Source organism: Quercus suber, unplaced genomic scaffold (genome assembly GCF_002906115.3).
Source record: "Quercus suber isolate HL8 unplaced genomic scaffold, Cork oak 2.0 scaffold_661, whole genome shotgun sequence".
NCBI classification, from domain to species: domain Eukaryota; kingdom Viridiplantae; phylum Streptophyta; class Magnoliopsida; order Fagales; family Fagaceae; genus Quercus; species Quercus suber.
In genome coordinates, this window is record NW_027070102.1 from 138,858 (window position 1) to 152,466 (window position 13,609).

At 34.2% G+C, this 13,609-nt stretch overlaps 1 pseudogene; it reads right to left on the bottom strand.

Annotated features, from left to right (window-relative positions):
- Positions 1–295: 295 nt before the first annotated feature.
- Positions 296–4,338, bottom strand: LOC112010523 (pentatricopeptide repeat-containing protein At3g13880-like; annotated as a pseudogene).
- Positions 4,339–13,609: the final 9,271 nt, after the last annotated feature.

Genomic DNA, 13,609 nt, shown 5'->3' on the forward strand with positions numbered 1-13,609 from the left:
CATAGAATAAGAGATTCGAATCTTGCCTAAAACACAAAAAGAAATTTTTTTTTAAACTCAATTAGTGTCTTGACTTGACAATAAAGTGAAATCAAGCATTCGTTATAAATTGAATTTCATTTCATTGCATCCGAAAAAAGGGACTAGTGGTAATCTATATTCTCATTATGGAGTGTGTTCACATCTACATTCACAATAAAAAAATCAAATGCATGCATGAAAGGTAAAGGTGATAATGTGCAAATTTAGAAAAATTTTCAATGGAAACCAAATCAAGAAAATTTTATTATTGTTGCCTTATCAATACTTTTTCAGAATTCTTGAGAAGCGTAAATCTATATACAAAATTATTTTACAACCTTTGTGGTGGATTCTTTGTTCCCATCAACTTGTAAAAAAATTGTAAAATTTATTGTTTATAATATTGCTATTTAAAAAAGATAGATTCTAGTACTAAAGCAAAATCTTCACTCATATGTCTCAACATTTGTGGCCAAAATATTCACTCATTTCTACTATCACTAACCCAAAAATTTACTTCTATTGAAACTACCAGTAGTCTCCACAAGAACAAGTACCTTCTCTAAAATGATGAAAATGAATTGAATCTCTAAGAATTATCTCTCTCTTTTCAACTCTCGACAAAAACTTCATCATTGTATGACAATCTCAACAGACTCTCAAGTTCTTCATCACCTTCACTGGAGCTGATGCTGACAGACAGAGAATCCCATAAGTCACAGCTAACTTTTCACTGTGGTAGTTCATCACTGTGCTAGCTTTGAGTTTAGGTTCAGAGATACTAGAAATAGGCCTCTCTTCTACATAACCTAATTTCCCCATCCTCTTCATCATCTCTTCTAAGCATGCTATATCACTTGACACATTGGGTGAGAACGATCACCCACCACAAAGCAATGAACTTCATTCCCTACCTCGATCCAACTTAGACTAGGTTCCTTCTTAACTCCTCAATCATTCATCAATTCCCTAATTTTTGTTGCAGGCAAATTTATCCCGGCATCATTGTAGATGTTGTAAAGAAGCACATAAGATGCAGATCCCTGAGGTTCAAGCTCAATTACTCTCTCTGCAACATGTTTTCCTGTGACAGTGTCCTTGTAAACCCTGCAAGCACTCAATAAGGCTCGCCACATCACTGGATCTTCCTTAAATCCTGAGTTCAGAATGAAATTTTCAGCATCAACTAACTTTCTGGCGCAACCCAAGAGGTCAACAATGTAGGCACAGTGCCTTACATTAACTGTCATGCAGTAATCTTTCTTCATGCTTTCAAAGTATCTGCCATGGACAAGGATAGTGATATGATATAGTTTATACAATTTAAAAACCCAAGAAATGTGCACACAACTATTTATAATTTTTTTTCTTAAAAAAAAAAAAAAAAATATTTATAAACTTCATAGACTAAGTTCTGCTTTAGGGTGTATAACCTAGCCTGGTAGTCCCAAGGAGGGGAGAGGAGAAGCAATTAATTCACAGTATCACAAATAAACTTCATATTCAATCTACATTATTATCAAATTTGAATAATAAATAAATAAAAAAGAGTACATCTACATTTTCTTCTCCCTTGTATACAATTTAACCTTATGCACCAATCAGATTCAATTCACAACTTATTAAAATTACTTTCTTCATTAAGTCCTAGTTTCAAAAAAACAACCCATGGCCAAAAAAAATCTGATGATGAAGGATAACCCCTCAACACCACCCCCCCCCCCCCCCACCCCCCTAAACCCAAAAAAAAAAAAATCAAAAGAAAAAAAATCACAAATATTTATGAAATGCAAAAAGGCTTTATTAACATACCGTAGTTCTTCCTTAACGAGACCTCCATGACTACAGGCTGTTAGAACTCCAAGGAACATAATGTGGTTGGGTGCAATTCCATAATCCATCATCAACTCAAAAAGTCTCAATGCTTTTCTTGCACACCCATGTTGCGCATTGCTACTGATCATCATGGACCAGGACACTACATCTGGATTGTCCATCTCTTCAAAGGTCAGATGAGCAGAATCAATGTCTCCAGATTTTGCATACATGCATATTTGTGAATTTTGAATCATGGTAAATTTGCCAATACCAATTTTTATTGCATATCCCTGAATCTGCTGTCCAGATCTTGGTGACGCCAAATTAGAACAAGCACCCAACATACTTGATATTATGAACTCATCAGGTTTCCTTCCAAATGAGAGAAGTTCATAGAACAAAGCCAATGCACGTCCAAAATGCCCGTTTTGAACATAACCTGAGATGATGGATGTCCATGAGACAATATCTAGCTTAGAAGTTAAAGCAAAACATTTAACCCCATCCTCAACTGAAATTGACAAAAAGTACAAATCAATAAGTGCACTTCCAATGAACTCATCAGATTGAAGGTCCCTCTTGCAAATTTGAGCATGAATTTGCTTTCCATAATCAAATGCTTCAACAGCATTACAAACTTTAAGCATGCTTGAGAATGTAAACTTTGAGGGTTTGATTCCATTCTTTTGCATCTTAGAGAAAAGATTGAAAGCTTCATTTGCATATTCATCATTAGTGGTCTTGCCTTGGAGGAATCCAGCAATCATGGCATTATAGATGATGACACTTTGGTTGGACATCAGTTTGAAAAGTTAGATTGCATCAACCAAATCCTCAATCTTTGCATACATATCAAGTAATGCAATTGCAACAACATCATCCAAATCCAACCCAAGTTTGACTGAGAAGGAATGAAGTGCTTTCCCATGTTGATTTGAATCCTTAAAATTTGTGCAACATGCCTTCAGTACACTTCCCAGTGCATAAGTATTCAACTTCAATCCTGATCGGTGCATTTTTCCAACAAGTTTCACCATTTCCTCATTGGCACCAACTCTAACATAACCAGCAATCAAGGAATTCCAAGAAACTTCATCCAAGTCATTAGAACACTCAAACAAAAGTGTCGCCCTATTGACCTGACTACATTTTGAGTACATATCAATAAGTAAATTGGTTAAAAAAACTTTATCACCCAACCCACTAACAATAACCAAACCATGAATCAACATACCCAACAGAGGATCCCCAATTTGGCCACACAGATTTAGAGCACCAGCATAGGTGAATTTATCAAGTTTCAAACCAAAAACTCTTGCTTCATTAAACACCTCCATGGAATTAACAAAAAGACCCATCTGGGAATAACCAGAAAGCAAAGAATTATATGAAATAACACTGTGCTTTGGCATTCTATCGAACATCTAACGAGTGCTATTTATCTCATCACATTGGCAATACATATGGAGAAGATTGTTTAGCAAAAACAGGCATGATTTGAAAGTAGTTTTAATCATGTGGCCATGAGCAGCCTTGCCATAAAAAAGAGACCCAGATTTGGTAGAGAACTGGACCAGTTTTGTATAAGTTAGAGAGTCCAATGAAAAGTTTTGACGACAAGGTTGAGCATGTTGTGGTGGGTTATGTAATGGTATAGTTGGTGGTAATATGGTGGAAGGCATTCTAGGTTGTATGAGCCCAGGAAACTTGGTGGTGTGGGGGAGAAAGTTAGGTTTTGTGGGTTTTGTTTCTTGGAGAAACATGTTTTTATCTGCCTTGTTCCCAAATGGAGTTGGAATCCTCATCTATTTAACATGGAGGCCTTTCAAAAGCAGATGAGTAGCATCCTCTCTAATTTTGCTTTGAAATGTACATGGGTCAATTTCTTATCCTTCTCATACTACAAAATAATAAAACAAAAGAGATGCATATCAGGGAGATGAAAATGGAGTACAAAACCAATAATAAAAGGTGCAGAGCATGTCATATTAACCAAGTAAGTAGATGACCATCTCCAATGAACTGGGAAAATTGCAATACAATCATTAGTTTTGAGCAAGGCTGAAAGTTGAAGTTTATATAAGATGAAAGCCATGAGAAGTTTGTTTTGCGGAAGATTCAAACATCTTTTCATAATGTTGATCGTGCATGTTTGCATTGACATCAGCAAGTATAAAATTGAAAAATGAAACTTACCTATTTTGATACAGTTGAAAATTTTTTGAAAAAAAAAATGTAAAATTAAAATAATAACACTTCAAATTAAACTCACATATAGATGGTGTGTTTGCCTGATTGTGACTAAATAATGCAAACAGTCAAAGACGCTATCAGTCATATAGCTTTACAGGTGATCTTCTGTAACTAATAGCCCTAAATTTGTGAGCTTTCACAAGTTATAACATATAATCAACTCCAGCTTTCCTCTGAAATTTAGTAATTGGATTGGCCTCAATGAAAATAAATTTACAATAGACACTTAGTGACATAAATAACTCTCAATCCAGAAAGATAGATTGAATTTTTTTTTTTAATAAGTAAACAATTTTGCACTGATAATTACACAAGGACCTTGGTGGTTCTTGAACCTACGATTTGACCTTCTCACTTTTACAAGAGGAAAAGGTGCCATTTGAGCTAGAGTTCACCAGCTTTAATAGGATACTAGGTGTTTACAGGAAAGGTGAAAAGAGCATGAAAATTACGTCACTTCATTAGATGATCCAAAGTAATTTAACACATAGAAAGCTTATTTAATAAAACTAGAATTTACAAAAAGATTACTAAAAACAACAGAACCAAGAATAAGAGGACAACTCAAGGAGCTTATTGCTATTAAGTTATTTGCTTTTGCTGCCACCGTTGTCTCCTACCTTAGTTTGCGAGATTTTAATCCTGACAGGGGACTAGGAGCTTATTGATTCTCTGCCAACATATTTTTCTCCTTGCTTCAATCTAAGCCTCATGTGTCCCCAGTATCTTGTGACTTTTTAAATGAGTTTTGAAGAACCACTTGTAGTGTTTTCAACACAACTCTATGAGTAGTTTTAGACAAGTTTTCTGTTAGCTTGTCTTATCTTCTTTAGGCACTGCCAGATGCTAATTTGCTCTCAATTTGTTGGCTTCCTTGCCTATGACTACGCACTTTTCCTTTGCTCTCTTCTCTAAGCTCCCCCTCCCCCCCTGTGCACAAGGAGATGGTGTATCTCATTGGCAATTTGATTGTTAGACTTTTGAGGAATTTCTCTTGCCTTGCAGCTTGCTTTTTAGTTCCTCTGCCTTCTTTGTTGTGCTATTGATTTGTTGTTGAGGGAGTTTTGATTGCCTATAGGATTATATGCTTGTTTCTTTGGCTTTTCAACTTATTTACATATTTTTCCTTTTTTTTTTTTTTTTTTTGTTAAATCAGTTGGGAAGACCCAAAGTCATAGCTAGACATGGATCGACCAAGCTTGCGATTTGTCCTACTTTTGGAGTGGGGGGATTTCGGGAAAAAGCATGAAATGTAATATATAATATTTTCCCCTAAAGTTTAATGAATATTTCATCTATGAGTTTTTTTTTTTTAATATATAAATTATTATGAAATTCTATATCACTGAAATTCTACAGTTGCGTTGGATTTGAGAGTAATGAACATTGATGCTTTTATAGGTCAATCTATTGTATTACCTAGAGTGGTTGCCATTTTGTGTTTAAATATTGATACTCTATTTATCATTCATTTGCTTCTGTTTCTATCATCAAAGTCTTGGAGTACATTGCTGATGGTGTTTGTGCCTTTACTATTGTAGGTTTTTTTTTTTTTTTTTTTTTTTTTTNTCTATAATTTATATTTTGTATAAAATTTATAATTAAAAAAAAAAAAAAAAACACATTTTGAAGTGGCAGCCGTGTGTAGTCTCTAACAATCCGAGGATTTTGGTAAAAAAAAACGTTCGTGTGCTTGTTTGTTTGTGAAGGATTCAATTCGAAACAGGTTTAGGCTAGACAGAGAGTTCGATAATCAAATGTTGAGGCCTCATCTTCAGCCGTAAGCACAAAATCGTTGCTGTCCACTCCAAATAGTGAGCCCAGAGACAAGAACATGTATTTAGTAAATTTTTTTTTTTGTTAAAAGATTTGGGTTTCTTTTATTACCATTGAATTTTTATGAGCCTTGAAACTCTTTTTTTTTTTTTTTTTTTGGTTCCTTTAGAAGCTATTGAATTTGTTTGAATCCATTGCTTAATTTCACTGCGTGTTTGGACTTTGGGTATCTCTTTTTGGATTGTTTGTTGCTTTGGCTTTCTATACATGCTGTTTAGACTTACACATCCTGTTCAGCATTCCCTGCTTCTTGTTTGAGCAAAATTGTAGTTTTTGTTCAGGCTCTATTGCTATTAAGTTATGCCAAGATTTCCCAACTCCAAGTAAAACAACAGAACCAAGAATAAGAGGACAACTCAAGGAGCTTATTGCTATTAAGTTATTTGCTTTTGCTGCCACCGTTGTCTCCTACCTTAGTTTGCGAGATTTTAATCCTGACAGGGGACTAGGAGCTTATTGATTCTCTGCCAACATATTTTTCTCCTTGCTTCAATCTAAGCCTCATGTGTCCCCAGTATCTTGTGACTTTTTAAATGAGTTTTGAAGAACCACTTGTAGTGTTTTCAACACAACTCTATGAGTAGTTTTAGACAAGTTTTCTGTTAGCTTGTCTTATCTTCTTTAGGCACTGCCAGATGCTAATTTGCTCTCAATTTGTTGGCTTCCTTGCCTATGACTACGCACTTTTCCTTTGCTCTCTTCTCTAAGCTCCCCCTCCCCCCCCTGTGCACAAGGAGATGGTGTATCTCATTGGCAATTTGATTGTTAGACTTTTGAGGAATTTCTCTTGCCTTGCAGCTTGCTTTTTAGTTCCTCTGCCTTCTTTGTTGTGCTATTGATTTGTTGTTGAGGGAGTTTTGATTGCCGTATAGGATTATATGCTTGTTTCTTTGGCTTTTCAACTTATTTACATATTTTTTTTTTTTTTTTTTTTTTTTTTGTTAAATCAGTTGGGAAGACCCAAAGTCATAGCTAGACATGGATCGACCAAGCTTGCGATTTGTCCTACTTTTGGAGTGGGGGGATTTCGGGAAAAAGCATGAAATGTAATATATAATATTTTCCCCCTAAAAGTTTAATGAATATTTCATCTATGAGTTTTTTTTTTTTAATATATAAATTATTATGAAATTCTATATCACTGAAATTCTACAGTTGCGTTGGATTTGAGAGTAATGAACATTGATGCTTTTATAGGTCAATCTATTGTATTACCTAGAGTGGTTGCCATTTTGTGTTTAAATATTGATACTCTTATTTATCATTCATTTGCTTCTGTTTCTATCATCAAAGTCTTGGAGTACATTGCTGATGGTGTTTGTGCCTTTACTATTGTAGGTTTTTTTTTTTTTTTTTTTTTTTTTTTTTTTATTTTTAAAATAAGCTTTCTCATGTCACCTTTCGTAAACTTTTTATACAAAATATAAATTATAGAAATTATATTCTATCTTAATTTAAGTATCTACGTGTAAAGTTTTTTATTAGAGATATGATCTCAGGTCTTACTTCTACGTTTTACAAATATTTAATACTTATATTTGTGAAGTAACCATCACATCAAAGGAGCACAACAAAACTGCTTTGAAATGTTAACCATGAACAAAATTCTTCCAAAATTTCTAATTGGTAATTTTTTGGTTAATTTCCAAAGAAAGAATAATAGGAAAAGATAAATTGTTTTTTAAGTTTTAGTTATTTATCGACAAAATTTTCAACACTTAAAAAGACCTAGGGGGTGTTTGGTTGTGTTGTTTAAACAACACAACACGTATTTTCACAATACTTTTTGACCCACACATATTTTTATAATGCTTAAATAACATTACTAGAACAACATTACCAAGTAAATCCCTAATTTCTCCGCACACAAAAAAAATATATATATAAATTATACTTATTTATTTTTAAAAAAAGTTTGCCAAATTTTTAATAATTATTTTTTTCCCTTTAACGAGAATGATCATTAGTCATATACTAACAAAGTGATAGCCAAGTGCTAAGTATCCTTCTTGTCCTTGTGACCAATTTTATTTTATGTTTTTGTGTTCGTCATGCTTTTTGTGTTTTTGTTTGAATTCTAGTGGCCTACATTGGTACTAGAGTAAATGTAAAAAATAAATCAAAATACGAAAAGTATGGATCATTGAGAAGATTTACACCTCCTTCTATCAACACTTTGAAGTAATTTAGATTGAAGATTTATATTGGTTAGAACTTAGGGGTTGTTTGGTATGTAACTAAAACAACAGTTTTCAGTGTTTAAACAATATTACACGTATTTTCACACATTTTTTCACTCAGGCATATTTCAAAAAAAATACAATCAACATTACTAGAACAACATTACCAAATGGGCCCTAAGAAATTATAATTTGGGTCTTACATTAGTTGGTTTGGGAGGATCCTCTATTCGAAAAAAATCCATTTCATCATTCAAATTTAACACATTTAAATGGCATAGCACTATCGATCTAAAAAAATATAAAATCGTCAATGTAAAATGGATTCTCTTCCCATTCTTATTTTAATGGATTATTATTGGACCAAATGTGGTATTAGGTGCAACATCTCTCACATTAGTGTTAGGCCCCACTCGACCTCCATGTGAGACTAACACTTTATTTGGGAGTAGGTGATACACTTATACCCATTACACAAAATTTCCCAAGTTGGAAGAGGGGATGAGTAGGAGAAAGAAAGAAAAACTTAATCGATTTACCACCTTAGATCATTATCCCATATAAGAGGCGTTACATATATCCTCGTTGTTTGAGGGCTAGGAGAAAGAAAGAAAAAATTTATTTGATTTGCCACCTTGGATTGCAATTTGCTGGTTGAGAGCACTAGCATTTGGGGGTGTAAGCACCTCCCAATTGCTATTTTACATCCAAAACATCAAAAATTGTCCAACATCCGGGTATGGGTTCTTAAAAATTTTCGCAACCTGTGAATAGTGGGTTCTTAGAGAATTCTTATCAAAGAATGCTAAATATTTTAGCATTTACCATTTCAAAATCCTACTTTATCAATTTTAACATACCACTTTACAATCCACCAAACATCAAAACTTCTATTATTTTACCACTTCATTTAAATATTCTTTTTTTTATTCTTTCTTTATGTTTTCTTTATTCTTTCTTTTTATGTTTTCAAATAACTACCATTAAAAAAATATTAAACAAATATTTTTTTTTTTTACAATCTTGCTACAGTGGGCTGCTAGACATAGCAGTTCACTGTAACTGGATTGCAAAATAAATAAGATCTGAGATTATTGATGGAGTATGCTTTTTAGTATTTATAGAATTTTGTATGTTAAATTTTAGCATTTATAGCATTTGCCCTTCTTGATAAGAATGCTCTTATATATAGAACCTCACTTGGTTGTAAAAATAATTTATTATTTTAATAGAAAATGAGAACTTCTCTCTCCTCATTTACTCTACATGGTACAGAGTCACAGACTACGGCAAAATTTGCCAAACAGTATAATATTGGGAAAATTTTAGGCGGATGGCATGCTTTCAAAGTTTATTAGTTAGTTGGACTATTTTTTGAAAATCAAGTACAACAAAATCGACTTCCAACCAAAATTCCAGCCAAAATCAAGTTTACTATACTTGACTTCCTTTTTTATCCATCTCAGAGGTAATTTTTGGTAGGAAGTTGAGTATATTAAACTTGATTTTGGCGATTTTGGCTGGAACTCAATTTTGCTATACTCGACTTCCAAAAAACAATCCAACTAACTAATAAACTTTAAACGCATGCCATTTGCCTAATTTTTTTTCATAATCATACCGTTTGGCAAATTTTTCCCACAGACTACACTCTCCTCTTCTCACCCATTCTCTTCATCTTAATCACTCTTCTCCCTCTCTCTCTCCTAAGTACAGAAGCTCCATTGCCCATGCTCAATCACTCTATTTTCTGATGACCCTTTTTTTTTCCCCTCTTCACTGTATTGCTCTATCCCCAAACTGAAGATTCAAGGGTTGTTGGTTTAATTTTGGGTTTCTTTGGGAATTTTTGGGTTTCTCAATAGAGCGTGCTTCCTCCTCGTTTCTGGGTTTGTAGTTTCTCGGTGGTTGGATCGGTGATGGAACAAGTTGGTGTTTTTTTTTTCCTCTTCATTGTATTGTTCTATCCCTAAACTGAAGATTGAAGGGTTGTTGGTTTAATTTTGGGTTTCGTTTGGAATTTTTGGGTTTCTCGGTGGAGCGTGCTTCCTCATCGTTTCCGGGTTTGTGGTTTCTTGGTGGATGGATCAGTGATGGTTGTTGTTGGTTGTTTGTTTGAATCAATGGCTAGATCGGTGAAGGTTGCTATTATTGTTTGTTTGATGAAATGATGAATTTGTGGTTGCATTTGTCTATTTGAATTGGTGCTAAATCGGTGTTGAATCGGTGGCTGTTTGAATCGGTGGGTTCTTTCTCAAACCGTTTGGGTCATCGGGGGGTGGTTTCTCAACTATAGCTTGATTGGGCTTTTGCTAAAAGGTATGTTATTGTCTTCCTCCTTTGTTTTTATTTTTTTGTTATACATCTCAAATGAATTTTAAGTAGTTCCATTTGTTGTTTTCTTCTTCCTCTCTTTTCAATATCATCTATATATCATCACCAAATTGTTGCCAAAGATTTTACATATGCCCCATGTAATTTGAATATCCTAAGCTTGTTTCTACACCCCGTGTAAGTTGGAATCCCCTTGATGATTTATAAGGATACTAATCATGCAGTTAGGACAAATCATTGGATATGTAAAGAAAATTAAAAGTTTTTTGTATAATATCAACTTTATGTTTGTTATATAGTATAGGGTCTAACTGGATATGTAATCACGGTGTTTATGTCAATTTTTTGGGTTCAATTTTGGGAATAGCTACTAATTTGTTTACATTACCTATTTTAAAAGGGATGGATTCACAATATAACATATCCCAATATGCTAATATATTACAATCCGATTCCAACTTTGAGGCACAATTTTTGAAAAAAATCTCAAAATCCCCTAATGTGTATTCAAGATTCTTCCCCAGAACTTGAAATTGTCACCCTCAAGACTGCAACATGGGCTGGCAACTTTATTGTGGAGGAATATGTCCTCCTTGTCTCGGCATGGCTTAACACTAGCGTGGATCCCGTGTGTGGTAATGAGCAATAGCAAGAGACATTTACTGCTAAAGTTTGGCAATACTTTTGCCAGCACAATACCTATGGAACAAAGTGTTCTTCTTCCTCCCTAAAAAGTCGATGGTCTACGATTAATAGGGAGACAAGTAAATTTTGTGGGGTCATGGCTAAAATTGAGGCAAACTATCAAAGTGGTGTGATTGACAAAGACAAGGTATAAATTATATTGCAATGTTAAGATATTAACTTTTAGCAATAGTATGAAAATATTAATTATGTTATTTATTTATTTTTTGTTTGGTAATTTAGCTTGATCAAGAAAAGGCTTTGTATAAAGCTACATCACCCAACAATACATGTTTCCAATTTGAACATTGTTGGTTTTTGTTGAAGAACTGACTAAAGTGGAGTATGCCTAAGGAAAGATCAAAAGGGTTACCTCGAATTTCGAGTTTAATAGGTGAAGTTGAGGGGGGGGGGGTTTAAGAGACTGATTGGTAGAAAAGCAGAAAAAGCTAATCGAAAGAGAAAGGATGGTGATAAAGATTTTGGAGAATATTTGGCAAAGAAATTGCACTACATTGAAGAAGTACATGAACAAGAAAAAGAGGCTCTTCGAATCAAAGTGTTCGAGTAGATGAACAAAGAATTGGTTTTGAAAAGGAAAGGGTTCAAGTAGATGAAGAAAGAATTAGTTTTGAAAAGGAAAAGCTTCGGAATCAAATGCTTAAAGAGGATGAAAGAATTGGGATTGAAAAGTAAATGCTTTGTATTGAAATGGAAAAGGGGGACCAAAAAATAATGATGATGGATACAAGTGGCATGACCAAAATTCTAAGAACTTTTTTTGAAAAATGCCAAGAGGAAATCATTGCAAGACTAACTGGTGGTAAATAGTTGGGTTTGACATGTAGGTGACGTCTTGTGCTTGTTTTTTGTACTAGCTTATTTAGGCCTAGGTTTGGCATATATTGATGAAGTTTTTGTTCCAACCTAATTTTTTGTACTAGCTTATTTTAGGCCTATGTTTTGACACATGTATATGATGTCTCATTCCAACTTAATTTTTGGTACTAACTTTTTTTTTTTTTGGTATTTTGTTATGTACCAAAAAAGGTCTAGACTCTTATGTGATTTCTTGGTATTTTCTATTATGCCACTTATGTAATCACAACATTTTTTTGTTATATGAAATGTTTATGTATTTTCTATGATTGATGTCGTATCTTCTATACTTAAGTCTATGTTCAATCTTATACTTATGTCTTGTGCCGACCTTGTTTTGGTAAATGCTTCTGGGAGTTTTGTAGTTATATTATATTTCATAAACTAAGTAGTTTTAGTGCCCCCAAATGAATATTATAGAACTTGTTTTGCTTATCTTCCTTTCATTTATATTGATAATTTTTTAACAATGTTGTCTTGAAGGTTGTGTCCATGGGTCGCTCTTTGTTTAGGAAATTGTTTTTTGATGACTTAAATGAGGATGAGATAATGAATAGACGTCTGTGAGAGTGCTTTTTTTTCTTAGCACACGGGCCCAAGTAGAGATAAGGATCCCGGGCCCAAATACTTGTTATTTTGGTGGACTGGGCTTGGTTCACCGCAGCTAAATGGGGCTGATTACGAACCAAGTTGTGCGCAAGTCATATAAAGCTCCTCAAGATGAAAAATGCAATTCCTCTTAGTACCCTGGGGTGTACTGTCGTGGGATCCCGGGCATACTGTTGTGGGATCCCGGATCCCGGGCATACTGTCGTCGGATCTCGGGCATACTGTCGTGGGATCCCGAGGCGTATTAGGCCTGTAAGAACCCGGAAGCTCTGGTTTTCTGAACTATATGGTCTTTTCCCATGTTTTATTATGCGATAGAGCTTTGTCCTCTCCCTTTACCTCTATGGGTGCTTCATAAAAAAAAACACACTATACAATACACATATCTCTAAATAATTGTTAGTTTCTTAGATTAGGATATACATTTTAATGCATATACATATATGTAAATGAGTTTCATGAGGATGATTCTGCCACGAGGATCCTGGCCCCAATTCTCACAGACTTGGTGCTTTTGCACAAGACTTGTGGGATTTGGAACTCAAGTCCGAGTGGCTTTGCTTAACTTTGCCTTCCAAGATAGTTAGATGAGAAGGATTTTAGCAAGAAACAGTAAAGGAAGACAATGCAATAAAGAAATGCACGAAATAATTGTTAGAGATCCTCAAATCAATATGAGGTATTTCATTATTTTCTTGATTGTGGATATGCTCACTAAGACGTGATACAAGGTTCAACTAAGTTCAAAAATTACAGACTTTGATAGCTATTCAAGCTTCCAAGACTTGCAAAGTTTGAATTTGTTGAATCCGAGTATGTGCTATAGTGGCTGTCTCTGGGATACCGGGAGCAGTTCCTCTGTTTTCTTTTGTTTTTACAGAGCTTTTCCTATAGTTCTATATTCACATGATACAAGGTTCAACTAAGTTCAAAAGTTACAGACTTTGATAGCTATTCAAGCTTCCAAGACTTGCAAAGTTTGAATTTGTTGAATC